Below are 12,925 nucleotides of genomic sequence, written 5' to 3'. Positions count from 1 at the left end.
CCAATGGCAGCAGGAACAGTAAAGGGTAGTTTTATGGGAATAAAATCACAGATTTTCTGTAGAATACACAGATTTTGACTGGTTAGAAAGTCAAGGAGGAATGCTTTTATTCTGAAGATATAAACCCTCTTCTAAATTGAGCTGTTATTGGAAGCTAGAAATTTTTGTTGCTATTGTATTGCTTTGGGTTTTCATGATTATTCTGCTTGCATCTCCCTTGTTAAACCTTTGATTTGGGGATGGGTGCCATTACTGGAAATGAGTTTAGAGAATTATTCTCAAAAACAGAAGGAAATGGTTCTCACCTAAATATTAAGAAATAGGGCTTCCCTGGTGGCGCAGTGGTTGAGTCCGCCTACTGATGCAGGGGACACGGGTTCGTGCCCTGGTGCAGGAAGATCCCACATGCCGCGGAGCAGCTGGGCCCGTGAGTCATGGCCGCTGAGCCTGCGCATCTGGAGCCTGTGCTCCGCAACGGGAGAGGCCACAACAGTGAGAGGCCCGTGTACTGCAAAAAAAAAAAAATAATAATAATTTTAAATATTAAGAAATAATGCTTATACTGGTGTACTAACAGAATTATGATTCAGGGATCATAACTCTATGAAATGTAATTAAACAAACAATATATTTTTTTCTACATTTGCATTGTTACTTTTTTTTTTTTTTTTTTTTTTTTTTTTTTTTTTTTTTTTTTTTTGCGGTATGCGGGCCTCTCACTGTTGTGGCCTCTCCCGTTGCGGGGCACAGGCTCCGGACGCGCAGGCCCAGCGGCCATGGCTCACGGGCCCAGCCGCTCCGCGGCATGTGGGATCTTCCCGGTCCGGGGCACGAACCCGCGTCCCCTGCATCGGCAGGCGGACTCTCAACCACTGCGCCACCAGGGAAGCCCTGCATTGTTACTTTTTAAAAGTACAATTATAATTCAAGTTCTTGGTAACAAGTGAAATTTAAACAGATTAAAGGAAAAGATAATATTTTACCACTTTCCCACCTCCCTGAAATGACCAGCATAATCTGTAGCTTTCTTATTTTATCCAGGTGTTACTTACATCTGGAACATCATGTTTGTCACTGTAGAAAAACAGATTTAGCTCTGACACTTTTTATAGACTACATAACAATCGATAGAACAGAAGTGCCAAGTATTTCAGACTTAGATTTTTGAGGGACACTCAGGTTACTTTGTTTTATTTTGTTGTTCTGCTAATTTGTTTTAACCACAGAAAACTTTTTTTTAAAATCCAAAAAAAAAATTAAGTTAGGCATAAGGATTAGGGTTTCAATTTGAAAAACAAATATAAGTAAGGAGACATCAGCTTTTGGGGGTTTATCCAGCCACATTCCCCTCTAATGTGTTCTTCTCGAGGAACACCACTGGCAGGAAGGTCTGTTTCCCTAGTTACCAGAGTGGGGAAAGCAGATATGCTGCCGCCCTCTGGCCGTTACCTGCAACAGCAGCTTTAAAATCTGTGCTAAGTGTCACTTCATATGCACAAGTACTGGAGGGCTGTCAATGAAACCTGCCCTCAAAATGTCTTGAGGGAGGTAATGGGCAAAATACTTCAAAATGTGGCACATACTTCAAGAAAACAATTTGAAGAGGTAAGCTGTACTCACAGTTTGAAGAAAAAAGGGACATACCTGAAAGCTCAATTGCAGGGGATTATGAGATGCATACAAGTCCGACCAGAAAGAGGTATCAGCTCACACCAGTCAGAATAACCATAAGCAAAAAAAACTACGAACAATAAATGATGAAGTGGTTATGAAGAAGTGCATACCCTCAACTTTAAGTGGGACTTTACGTGGTAAGAGCCACTAATGAGAACAGAATGGAGGTGCCGTTACAAGGTAAACACTGAGCTATGATATGATCCAGGAGCCCCACTCCTGGGCCTATAGCCTAAGAAGGCACAATTGGAAAGACACAGGCAGGCAAATGTGCATTGCAGCAGTATTAAAATAGCCAAGACATGGAAGCAACTAAAAGTCCATCAACAGATGGGTGGACAAAGAAGAACTGGTACATGTACAGATGGAACATTAGCCAAGGAAATAAATAGCACAATGCCATTTGCAGCACCGTACGTGAGTCTAGAGGTAATCACGCAACTTGTAGTAAGTCAGAAAGCAAAATACACATATCCTATGATATCACATATAGGTGTTACCTAAACATTGGTAACAATGGAGATATTTTCACAGAGAAAGGCAATCACAGATTCATTAAACAAACTTATGGTTCACCAATGGAAAGTTGTGAAGATTGTATACATTAGGATATTGGGTTTAGAAGAGATATACAAACACAGCTGAAATATATAATCACCAAAGACCTAAGGAATACAAATAGAAGACTATTAAACATTGTGCCCTAACCTACATGGGAAAAGGATCCAAAGAAGAAGAGATATAGGTATATGTGTAAAAGAACCACATCTCGCACACCTAGAACAAGCAAAACATTGAAATCAAAGTTGCTGTGATTAAAAATTAAATTAAAAAAACGAACAAGAAGTAGTGAGACATAAACTTAAGGGGCTTTTTCCTGGCACATTCCATTCTAATTTACAACCAAGAACACGACTTCCAATGAGGCTCTGTTGCCCTCGTAACCATATTTGGTAAAGGAGAACTGCTGCTGCCTTGTGGCCGTTTCTCAAAACAGCAGCTTTAAAAATAGCGCTAAAACGGGGCTTCCCTGGTGGCGCAGTGGTTGGGGGGCCGCCTGCCAATGCGGGTTCGTGCCCCGGTCCAGGAGGATCCCACATGATGCGGAGCGGCTTGGCCCGTGAGCCATGGCTGCTGAGCATGCGTGTCCAGAGCCTGTGCTGTGCAACGGGAGAGGCCACAACAGTGAGAGGCCCACATACCGCAAAAAAACCCCAAAACAACAACAACAACAACAACAAAAAACAGGGCTAATGGTCACTTGATACTCAAAATAATTGCAGGCCTGTAAATGACACCTGCCCTCAAAACAAATCCTTGGGTCGTAAATTGAGCAAAAAACTCAAAAGACGTGCACATTTTCAAATGACAATTTCAAGAGGCATATTTTTCGCACCTTTTGTCTTCTCTTTTTCTTTCTTTGTTTTTGTTAAAAAAAAAGGGCAAGGGAAAATACTCAACATCAGGAATTAATAAAGCCATGCAAATCCAGTCTACAAAAATGTTCACCTCAGAGCTGTCAGAATGATCATCAGCAAAAACGTCTACAAACAATAAATGCTGGAGGGGTTTTAGAGAACTGCGTACCCTCTAACTGCTGGTGGGATGTAACCTGGTAACAGCCAGTAGTGAGAACAGAATGGAGGTGCGTTTAAAGGTAAACATTGAGCTACCATGTGATCTGGTAGGCCCACTGATGGGCCTATCACCTGAGTAGACCAGAATCAAAAAAACACAGGCTGGCTATCCTTCACTGCAGCAACATGTACCACGGCCAAGACTTGGAAGAAACCAAAATGTCCATCAACAGAAAAATGCACCAAAAAGAAGTGGTCCATGTACACACGGAATATTAGCCATGGAAAAGCATGGAACAATGCTGTTGGCACCACCATAGAAGGATCTAGGGATAATCACCCAAGTTGAAGTAAGAAAGAAACCGAAAGACAGATATCCTATGACATTACCTGTAGATGTTACCTAAAAATTGTTACCCATGAAATAATTTCCAAGAGAAGGACACGCATAGAGTCAGAAAACCAAATTATGTTTAACCAAATGGAAAAGTGTAAGGAAGTTATGAATTAGCATACGGGGATTAACAGACATGTACTAATACATATGAAATACATAATCACAAAATACCTATAGAATACCAAGACAGGTCTACTCAACACTCTGTAATAACCTACACAGGAAAGGATCCAAAGATGAATAGGTCGATACGTACATATAATGAATCAGATTCTGTACACCTAGAACACACACAACATTTTAATCAAATTTATTATGATAATAAATAAAATTTAAATTTAAAAAACAAACAAGAAGTAAGGAAATATAAGCTCTTGGACGTTTGGCCTGGTGCATTCCACTCTAATTTGCAGCCTACTAACAGGATTTCCAGGAAGGCTCTGTTGCCCAAAATCCCAGAGTTGGAAACGTAGAAATGCTGCCGCCTTGTGGCCATTTCCCGAAAGAGCGGCTTTAAACCCACAGCTAACTGTCACTGAACATTCACAAACACTCAGGGTTGTAAAGGACACCTGCCCTCAGAAAACGTCCTGAGCTAGGGAATGGCCAAAAAAATTCAAAACAGGCAAATGTTTCAAATACATAGTATGAAGAGGTAAGTTTTACTCACTCTTCTTCCAAAGAGAGGTAAATGTATAAAAGCTCAACATCAGGAATTATTAGCCTCATGCAAATCTAATCTACAAAAAGGTTTCAACTCACACAAGTCAACTACCATCAGCAAAAGTCTACAAGCAATACATGCTGAAGGGTTTTTAGAGAACTCTGTACCCTCTAGCTGCTGGTGACATGTAAAGTGGTAACAGTCAATAATGAGAACAGAAAGGAACTGCATTTAAAAGTAAAAACTGGGGCTTCCCTGGTGGCACAGTGGTTGAGAGTCCACCTGCCGATGCAGGGGACACGGGTTCGTGCCCCGGTCCGGGAAGATCCCACATGCCTCGGAGCGGCTAGGCCTGTGAGCCATGACTGCTGAGCATGCGTGCCCAGAGCCTGTGCTCCGCAACGGGAGAGGCCACAACAGTGAGAGGCCCTCGTACGGCAAAAAAAAAAAAAAAAAAAAAGTAAAACCGAGCCACCATTCCAAGCAGCATGTCCAACGCTGAGCCTCTCAACTGAGAAGACCAGAATCGAGAAGAGAGAGGCTGCAACAGCTGCACTGCAGCCATTTTCACAACAGCCAGGATACAGAAGCAACCAAAATGTCCATCAGCAGATGAATGGATAAAGAAGAAGTGGTCCATGTACACAATGGAATATTAGCCTTGGAAAACAAAGAAACACTGCTCTTTGAGGCACCATAGATGAGCCTAGAGATAATCACAGAACATGAGGTAAGTCAGAAAGCAAAAGACATATCCAATGATATCACTTATCGGCGTTATCTAACAACTGACCCAAATGAACATATTTCCACAGAGAAAAACACTCAGAGAGTTAGAAAACAAACCATGCTTATCTAAAAGGAAAGGTAGGGGGAATGGATAAATTAAGATCAGGATTACCATATCTGTACAAATGCGTATTAAATATATATGTCAAAAAGACCAACCATATAGAAAGGGAGGTCTACAGGACACTCTTCAATAATTTACATGGGAGGAGGATCTGTACATCTATATCTGTATCTATATATACATATATATAAATATAATGTACAAATGAACCAGATTGTGTATACCTAGGAGAAACAATATTCTAATCATTACCCTGATTAAAAAAAGTAAAACAACGAACAAGATGTGACATAAACTTATGGGGGTTTTTCCTGGCACATTCCATTCTAATTTACAACCTGGGAACATGACTTCCAGAAAGGCTCTGCTGCCCTAGTAACCTGATATGGGAATGGAGAAATGCTGCCGGCTTGTGTGCACCATTTAGTGCTAATGGTCACTAAATATTCACACTCATTGCAGGCCTGTAAATGACGCCTGCCCCCCAAAAAAAATCCTGGGGTCGAAAATCGACCAAAAAATTCAAAAGAGGGCAACCTTCCAAGAAGACAATTTCAAGAGGTTTATTGTACTCACAGTTTTTTTCTGTTTTTGTTTAACAGAATAAAAAAAGGCATGGAAAAAAGCTGAACATTAGGAATTATTAAAGACGTGCAAATCCAAATTACAAAAACCTATCAGCTCACAGCAGTCAGAATAGTCATCAGCAAAAATTCTGAAAACAATAAATGCTGAAGGGGTTGTGGAGAAATGCGTACCCTAGGTTCTAAGTGGGACGTGGTAAGAGCCACTAATGAAAACACAATGGAGGTGCCTCGAAAGGGTAAACATTGAGCTACCGTTCAATCAATCATACCCACTGCTGGGCCTATCGCCTGAGAGGATGAGAATCAAAAAGACACAGGCTGGTGATCCTGCGCTCCAGCAATATTTACCATAGCCAACACTTGGAAGCAACGAAAATGTCCATCAACAGAGGAATGCAGAAAGAAGAAGTGGTCCATGGACACAATGGAATATTACTCCAATAAAAAATATAAATTCAATGAAAAAAACAAACATAAGTAAGGAGACATCAGCTTTTGGGGGTTTATCCGGGGACACTCCACTTTAATTTATAACCAAAGAACACCACTGGCAGGAAGGTCTGTTTCCCTAGTTACCAGAGTGGGGAAAGCAGATATGCTGCCGCCCTCTGGCCGTTACCTGCAACAGCAGCTTTAAAATCTGTGCTAAGTGTCACTTCATATGCACAAGTACTGGAGGGCTGTCAATGAAACCTGCCCTCAAAATGTCTTGAGGGAGGTAATGGGCAAAATACTTCAAAATGTGGCACATACTTCAAGAAAACAATTTGAAGAGGTAAGCTGTACTCACAGTTTGAAGAAAAAAGGGACATACCTGAAAGCTCAATTGCAGGGGATTATGAGATGCATACAAGTCCGACCAGAAAGAGGTATCAGCTCACACCAGTCAGAATAACCATAAGCAAAAAAAACTACGAACAATAAATGATGAAGTGGTTATGAAGAAGTGCATACCCTCAACTTTAAGTGGGACTTTACGTGGTAAGAGCCACTAATGAGAACAGAATGGAGGTGCCGTTACAAGGTAAACACTGAGCTATGATATGATCCAGGAGCCCCACTCCTGGGCCTATAGCCTAAGAAGGCACAATTGGAAAGACACAGGCAGGCAAATGTGCATTGCAGCAGTATTAAAATAGCCAAGACATGGAAGCAACTAAAAAGTCCATCAACAGATGGGTGGACAAAGAAGAACTGGTACATGTACAGATGGAACATTAGCCAAGGAAAAAAGTAGCACAATGCCATTTGCAGCACCGTACGTGAGTCTAGAGGTAATCACGCAACTTGTAGTAAGTCAGAAAGCAAAATACACATATCCTATGATATCACATATAGGTGTTACCTAAACATTGGTAACAATGGAGATATTTTCACAGAGAAAGGCAATCACAGATTCATTAAACAAACTTATGGTTCACCAATGGAAAGTTGTGAAGATTGTATACATTAGGATATTGGGTTTAGAAGAGATATACAAACACAGCTGAAATATATAATCACCAAAGACCTAAGGAATACAAATAGAAGACTATTAAACATTGTGCCCTAACCTACATGGGAAAAGGATCCAAAGAAGAAGAGATATAGGTATATGTGTAAAAGAACCACATCTCGCACACCTAGAACAAGCAAAACATTGAAATCAAAGTTGCTGTGATTAAAAATTAAATTAAAAAAACGAACAAGAAGTAGTGAGACATAAACTTAAGGGGCTTTTTCCTGGCACATTCCATTCTAATTTACAACCAAGAACACGACTTCCAATGAGGCTCTGTTGCCCTCGTAACCATATTTGGTAAAGGAGAACTGCTGCTGCCTTGTGGCCGTTTCTCAAAACAGCAGCTTTAAAAATAGCGCTAAAACGGGGCTTCCCTGGTGGCGCAGTGGTTGGGGGGCCGCCTGCCAATGCGGGTTCGTGCCCCGGTCCAGGAGGATCCCACATGATGCGGAGCGGCTTGGCCCGTGAGCCATGGCTGCTGAGCATGCGTGTCCAGAGCCTGTGCTGTGCAACGGGAGAGGCCACAACAGTGAGAGGCCCACATACCGCAAAAAAACCCCAAAACAACAACAACAACAACAACAAAAAACAGGGCTAATGGTCACTTGATACTCAAAATAATTGCAGGCCTGTAAATGACACCTGCCCTCAAAACAAATCCTTGGGTCGTAAATTGAGCAAAAAACTCAAAAGACGTGCACATTTTCAAATGACAATTTCAAGAGGCATATTTTTCGCACCTTTTGTCTTCTCTTTTTCTTTCTTTGTTTTTGTTAAAAAAAAAGGGCAAGGGAAAATACTCAACATCAGGAATTAATAAAGCCATGCAAATCCAGTCTACAAAAATGTTCACCTCAGAGCTGTCAGAATGATCATCAGCAAAAACGTCTACAAACAATAAATGCTGGAGGGGTTTTAGAGAACTGCATACCCTCTAACTGCTGGTGGGATGTAACCTGGTAACAGCCAGTAGTGAGAACAGAATGGAGGTGCGTTTAAAGGTAAACATTGAGCTACCATGTGATCTGGTAGGCCCACTGATGGGCCTATCACCTGAGTAGACCAGAATCAAAAAAACACAGGCTGGCTATCCTTCACTGCAGCAACATGTACCACGGCCAAGACTTGGAAGAAACCAAAATGTCCATCAACAGAAAAATGCACCAAAAAGAAGTGGTCCATGTACACACGGAATATTAGCCATGGAAAAGCATGGAACAATGCTGTTGGCACCACCATAGAAGGATCTAGGGATAATCACCCAAGTTGAAGTAAGAAAGAAACCGAAAGACAGATATCCTATGACATTACCTGTAGATGTTACCTAAAAATTGTTACCCATGAAATAATTTCCAAGAGAAGGACACGCATAGAGTCAGAAAACCAAATTATGTTTAACCAAATGGAAAAGTGTAAGGAAGTTATGAATTAGCATACGGGGATTAACAGACATGTACTAATACATATGAAATACATAATCACAAAATACCTATAGAATACCAAGACAGGTCTACTCAACACTCTGTAATAACCTACACAGGAAAGGATCCAAAGATGAATAGGTCGATACGTACATATAATGAATCAGATTCTGTACACCTAGAACACACACAACATTTTAATCAAATTTATTATGATAATAAATAAAATTTAAATTTAAAAAACAAACAAGAAGTAAGGAAATATAAGCTCTTGGACGTTTGGCCTGGTGCATTCCACTCTAATTTGCAGCCTACTAACAGGATTTCCAGGAAGGCTCTGTTGCCCAAAATCCCAGAGTTGGAAACGTAGAAATGCTGCCGCCTTGTGGCCATTTCCCGAAAGAGCGGCTTTAAACCCACAGCTAACTGTCACTGAACATTCACAAACACTCAGGGTTGTAAAGGACACCTGCCCTCAGAAAACGTCCTGAGCTAGGGAATGGCCAAAAAAATTCAAAACAGGCAAATGTTTCAAATACATAGTATGAAGAGGTAAGTTTTACTCACTCTTCTTCCAAAGAGAGGTAAATGTATAAAAGCTCAACATCAGGAATTATTAGCCTCATGCAAATCTAATCTACAAAAAGGTTTCAACTCACACAAGTCAACTACCATCAGCAAAAGTCTACAAGCAATACATGCTGAAGGGTTTTTAGAGAACTCTGTACCCTCTAGCTGCTGGTGACATGTAAAGTGGTAACAGTCAATAATGAGAACAGAAAGGAACTGCATTTAAAAGTAAAAACTGGGGCTTCCCTGGTGGCACAGTGGTTGAGAGTCCGCCTGCCGATGCAGGGGACACGGGTTCGTGCCCCGGTCCGGGAAGATCCCACATGCCTCGGAGCGGCTAGGCCTGTGAGCCATGGCTGCTGAGCATGCGTGCCCAGAGCCTGTGCTCCGCAACGGGAGAGGCCACAACAGTGAGAGGCCCTCGTACGGCAAAAAAAAAAAAAAAAAAAAAAAGTAAAACCGAGCCACCATTCCAAGCAGCATGTCCAACGCTGAGCCTCTCAACTGAGAAGACCAGAATCGAGAAGAGAGAGGCTGCAACAGCTGCACTGCAGCCATTTTCACAACAGCCAGGATACAGAAGCAACCAAAATGTCCATCAGCAGATGAATGGATAAAGAAGAAGTGGTCCATGTACACAATGGAATATTAGCCTTGGAAAACAAAGAAACACTGCTCTTTGAGGCACCATAGATGAGCCTAGAGATAATCACAGAACATGAGGTAAGTCAGAAAGCAAAAGACATATCCAATGATATCACTTATCGGCGTTATCTAACAACTGACCCAAATGAACATATTTCCACAGAGAAAAACACTCAGAGAGTTAGAAAACAAACCATGCTTATCTAAAAGGAAAGGTGGGGGGAATGGATAAATTAAGATCAGGATTACCATATCTGTACAAATGCGTATTAAATATATATGTCAAAAAGACCAACCATATAGAAAGGGAGGTCTACAGGACACTCTTCAATAATTTACATGGGAGGAGGATCTGTACATCTATATCTGTATCTATATATACATATATATAAATATAATGTACAAATGAACCAGATTGTGTATACCTAGGAGAAACAATATTCTAATCATTACCCTGATTAAAAAAAGTAAAACAACGAACAAGATGTGACATAAACTTATGGGGGTTTTTCCTGGCACATTCCATTCTAATTTACAACCTGGGAACATGACTTCCAGAAAGGCTCTGCTGCCCTAGTAACCTGATATGGGAATGGAGAAATGCTGCCGGCTTGTGTGCACCATTTAGTGCTAATGGTCACTAAATATTCACACTCATTGCAGGCCTGTAAATGACGCCTGCCCCCCAAAAAAAATCCTGGGGTCGAAAATCGACCAAAAAATTCAAAAGAGGGCAACCTTCCAAGAAGACAATTTCAAGAGGTTTATTGTACTCACAGTTTTTTTCTGTTTTTGTTTAACAGAATAAAAAAAGGCATGGAAAAAAGCTGAACATTAGGAATTATTAAAGACGTGCAAATCCAAATTACAAAAACCTATCAGCTCACAGCAGTCAGAATAGTCATCAGCAAAAATTCTGAAAACAATAAATGCTGAAGGGGTTGTGGAGAAATGCGTACCCTAGGTTCTAAGTGGGACGTGGTAAGAGCCACTAATGAAAACACAATGGAGGTGCCTCGAAAGGGTAAACATTGAGCTACCGTTCAATCAATCATACCCACTGCTGGGCCTATCGCCTGAGAGGATGAGAATCAAAAAGACACAGGCTGGTGATCCTGCGCTCCAGCAATATTTACCATAGCCAACACTTGGAAGCAATGAAAATGTCCATCAACAGAGGAATGCAGAAAGAAGAAGTGGTCCATGGACACAATGGAATATTACTCCAATAAAAAATATAAATTCAATTAAAAACACAAACATAAGTAAGGAGACATCAGCTTTTGGGGGTTTATCCGGGGACACTCCACTTTAATTTATAACCAAAGAACACCACTGGCAGGAAGGTCTGTTCCCCTAGTTACCAGAGTGGGGAAAGCAGATATGCTGCCGCCCTCTGGCCGTTACCTGCAACAGCAGCTTTAAAATCTGTGCTAAGTGTCACTTCATATGCACAAGTACTGGAGGGCTGTAAATGAAACCTGCCCTCAAAATGTCTTGAGGAAGGTAATGGCCAAAATACTTCAAAATGTGGCACATACTTCAAGAAAACAATTTGAAGAGGTAAGCTGTACTCACAGTTTGAAGAAAAAAAGGACATACCTGAAAGCTCAATTGCAGGGGATTATGAGATGCATACAAGTCCGACCAGAAAGAGGTATCAGCTGACACCAGTCAGAATAACCATCAGCAAAAAACTACGAACAATAAATGCTGAAGTGGTTATGAAGAAGTGCATACCCTCAACTTTAAGTGGGACTTTACGTGGTAAGAGCCACTAATGAGAACAGAATGGAGGTGCCGTTACAAGGTAAACACTGAGCCACAATATGACCCAGGAGGCCCAGTCCTGGGACTATAACATAAGAAGAGGGAATTAGAAAGACACAGGAGGGCAAATCTGCATTGCAGCAGTATTACAATAGCCAAGACATGGAAGCAATCAAAAAGTCCATCAACAGATGAGTGGATAAAGAAGAACTGGTACACGTACAGATGGAACATTAGCCAAGGAAAAAAATAGCACAATGCCATTTGCAACATCGTACATGAGTCTAGAGGTCATCAAGCAACTTGTAGTAAGTCAGAAAGCAAAAGACACATATCCTATGATATCACTTAGAGGTGTTACCTAAAAATTGATAACAGTGAAGATATTTCCACAGAGAAAGGCAATCACAGATTTATTAAACAAACTTATGTTTCACCAATGGAAAGGTGTGAGATTGTATACATTAGGATATTGGGTTTAACAGAGATATACAAACACAGGTGAAATATATAATCACCAAAAACCTACGGAATACCAAGAGAAGACTACTCAACATTGTGTCATAACCTACATGGGAAAAGGATCCGAAGAAGAAAAATATATGTATATGTGTAAAAAGACCACATCTCACACACCTAGCACAAATAGAACATTGTAATCAAAGTTGCTGTGATAAAAAATATAAATTAAAAAAAACGAACAAGAAGTAGTGAGTCATAAACTTAAGAGGCTTTTTCTGGCACACTGCATTCTAATTTACAACCTAGAACACGACTTCCATTGAGGCTGTCTTGCCCTAGTAACCAGATTTGGTAAAGGAGAACTGCTGCCGCCTTGTGACCGTTTCTCAAAACAGCAGCTTTAAACACAGCGCTAATGATCACTTGATATTCAAAATAATTGCAGGCCTGTAAATGACACCTGCCCTCAAAACAAATCCTAGGGTCGTAAATAGAGCAAAAAACTCAAAAGACGTGCACATTTTCAAATGACAATTTCAAGAGGCATATTTTTCGCACCTTTTGTCTTCTCTTTTTCTTTCTTTGTTTTTGTTAAAAAAAAAAGGGCAAGGGAAAATACTCAACATCAGGAATTAATAAAGCCATGCAAATCCAGTCTACAAAAATGTTCACCTCAGAGCTGTCAGAATGATCATCAGCAAAAACGTCTACAAACAATAAATGCTGGAGGGGTTTTAGAGAACTGCGTACCCTCTAACTGCTGGTGGGATGTAACCTGGTAACAGCCAGTAGTGAGAACAGAAT

At 40.8% G+C, this 12,925-nt stretch overlaps 1 long non-coding RNA gene across 1 annotated transcript; it reads right to left on the bottom strand.

Moving 5' to 3' along the window:
* Window positions 1-9,801: 9,801 nt before the first annotated feature.
* Window positions 9,802-11,093, bottom strand: LOC116752533. Its single transcript, XR_004349546.1, has 3 exons — window positions 11,026-11,093; window positions 10,947-10,949; window positions 9,802-9,897 (listed from the first exon to the last, which is right to left on the bottom strand). It is a non-coding gene; the product is annotated as an uncharacterized LOC116752533 (long non-coding RNA).
* Between the last annotated feature and the right edge of the window lie 1,832 nt (window positions 11,094-12,925).

The sequence above is a fragment of the Phocoena sinus genome, chromosome 4, assembly GCF_008692025.1.
Source record: "Phocoena sinus isolate mPhoSin1 chromosome 4, mPhoSin1.pri, whole genome shotgun sequence".
Classification (NCBI taxonomy): domain Eukaryota; kingdom Metazoa; phylum Chordata; class Mammalia; order Artiodactyla; family Phocoenidae; genus Phocoena; species Phocoena sinus.
This window is presented reverse-complemented; position numbering and strand designations above follow the sequence as displayed.